This window comes from Populus euphratica, unplaced genomic scaffold, assembly GCF_000495115.2.
Source record: "Populus euphratica unplaced genomic scaffold, PopEup_1.0 scaffold307.1, whole genome shotgun sequence".
Lineage (NCBI taxonomy): Eukaryota > Viridiplantae > Streptophyta > Magnoliopsida > Malpighiales > Salicaceae > Populus > Populus euphratica.
Window position 1 is genome coordinate 213737 of NW_011500194.1, and position 3130 is coordinate 216866.

Here is a 3130-nt window from a genome sequence, read left to right on the forward strand (position 1 = left end):
ATGTTTCCCTTCATGATTTTTTCTTATGATTTTTTTTCTCTTTTTTCCAAAAATGATCTTTATCGATTTTTTTTTATATTGAGCTGGTAGAGAATTTTGCTTCATAGATTTTTTTCTTTAAAAGACTGTGAATTGTTATAATATTTCCCCACATAGTTTTATTTTATTACAGTGTTTCCTGATTAGTACTTAAAAGTGTATTTTTATCAAGGTTTTAATCATCATTTTGCACTTGAAGTATCAATAACTCCTCAACTAAAGCATGTTTATAATAACAAGTCTAATACCATAAAGTACCTTTAATTTATGGTAAATGTTCATCCTAAATGCAGGTATATCACATAAATAAAATAATTGATTGATGAGTTGAAGTATTGATTAGTACTTAACAATGCATTTTTATTAAGGTTTTATATCATCATTTTGTACTTGAAGTATCAATAACTCCTTAACTAAAACATGTTTTATAATAACATATCTAATAATATAAGATACCTTTAATTTATGGTAAATATTCATTTTAAATACAGGATTATCACATAAATAAAAGGATTGATTGATGAGTTTAAGAAATGAAATTGAAATGACAAAATGATGACCAAATTTAGAAAGGAGATGCTAGTACAGTTTAAACCGGAAAATTGTTCGGTAATTAGGTCATATCTGGAGTTATAGATCTCGGATTTAGGTCTACTTTATATGGATGGAAAGACAAAAGAAGATAAGGATTATCACCAAGTCAAGAGTTGGCCACCCACTCGTCAATTAGTCATCAAATCAATAGTTCCCAATTGTGGCCTATAAAAGGAGGTATTTTCCATGCATTTAGGTATGTTGGTTTCCAGATCAAGATCATACTCTTGCTTTCTCTCTTTTATTTTTGTAATGCTTAAGTTTTGCTTTCATTAATATCTTGTTTATGCCTTTCATTTCCTTTCCTTTACTTAGTTAACTTTAATCTTATTTATGTTCTTATTTTGTTTATTTATTTTTCTTTTTTTTTTTTATTATGTTCAGCTAAGTTTATTATGTTAAGGTGAAAAGGTTACACTAATGGTGTAAGAATAAGTATAGTGTAAACTTAATATGGACTTTAATGTTTGATATTAACATGTTTTGTATTTGTTATCTTGTTCACTCTTCAATACTTTGCTTGTTAAATGACTAATCTAGATTTATGTTGTATAATACTTAGTACAACAAATGCTTGGCACTTTCATAGTTTATATTGTATGGTATAACTGACACTTGAGTTGTGCAAGGAACTTGATTTGTTGTTAACATAAGTTATAATCATGAATGCTTGACGAGATTTACAAGTATTAACATTAATCGAATAAGATGACTAATTTAATCATGTTAACAATATATAATCTGATTGGAACCTCCTTTGTGTGTGGTTTCCAATTGAATAATAAGAGTTTATACTATACTTGTATAACATACCATTAGTAGATCCTCTAAACTTGATATTTGTTGTTATCATTGTTTAATCTTTATATTGATCTTTTATCTCAAACTTCTCATTAACTTCTTCTTCTTCTTCTTCTATTATTACTATTACTGTTATTATTACTACTACCATTACTATTATTATTATTATTGTTACTATTGTTGTTATTAATGTTGTTGTTCTTATTGTTGTTCTTGTTGTTGTATTTTGTTATCTATAATTTATATAATTAACCTCCCTGTGGTTCTACCCCGGTCTTGCCAGGTTATTTATTACTTCGACACTTGTGCATTTAGGAGAAGACATCAATCTTTTGATCATGTTACTCAACAGTTCCTAAAAACTTGGAAACTTATTTTGTCTTTCGTCACACATTTTCCTACCAGGTTAGTGTTGTGACAATATAGCATGCATGTTTTTGTTACCTATTTTGGAAACAAAGGTCCCTTTTTTTGTTGTTACCTTCTTCGAGCTCTTGTTTTCATTTGTTTGGTTGACCTGTCCTCTTTAACCATTATGTGCTCCACGTGCTGCATTTGCTATTCTTTTCATGCTTGGTAATGAGATCACAAGTTCCTTTTGGGGCCTTTTCTTACTCTAGTCTTTTATTGTTATTTAAAAATGAAAACTTAAAAGATTTGGTCTTGTTCATGAAAACTGAAACTTTCAACGCAATTAGCAATTCTTATGAAAGATGCTTTTTTAGAAGTTTTTATGATGATACCTTTGGGCTTTGGTTCACTATGAACCCCTGTGTGCACTTTGGTTCCCTCCAATTAATGGAGTCATTTCATTAGTCATGTGTAGTAAAAGATTTCAAATGCTATGAGATCATGCATTTTATGAAGAAAGGGTGCTTTTCAGAGAGAATTCATGGTTGAACTTTATTTTATTGATTAGGAAATTATAGAAAACATCAAGTGCAATATTTCCTTACAGAGTCAGAATTCACTAGCCTAACTAGATCTTCTCCATCCATTCTAGATAACAGCAAACCTCCTTCTGAGAATGCTTTCTTCACAATGTAAGGACCATTTACTTTGATCTTCTCCAGGTAAAAGCAATAATTTTTTCAGTACAAGATCTCCTTCGTGGAATCCTCGAGGTCGAACCTTCTTGTTGTATGATTTGGCCATCCTTCTTTGGTAGAGTTGATGATGACAGATTACGACTATCCTTTTTTCACTGATCAGATTTATCTGTTCATATCTAACTTTTGCTCATACCTCCTCTAGCTCAAAGTCTACCAGTACTCTTAATATGGGGACTTCCACTTCTAAAGGCATAATCACCTCCATTTCATATACCAACGAGTATAGGGTGGCACCTATTGAGGTTCGGACTGCGATGCGATACACATAAGAGGCCAATGGCAACATTTCATGCTAATCCTTATAGGTGACTACCATCTTCTAAATAATCTTTTTGACATTCTTGTTAGCAACTTTTATCGCACCATTCATCTTTGGTCTATACAGCAAAGAGTTGGAATGCTTGATTTTCCATTTAGTGTAGAGTTCTATTATCATCTTGCCATTGAAATTTTGAGCATTATCAATTAATATTTTCTAGTGGACCATACCGATATATCAAATCTCCCTCAATAAATTTCTTCACCACGTTTTGCGTCACATCAGCAAATGACCCAGATTCTACCCATTTTGTAAAGTAGTCGAT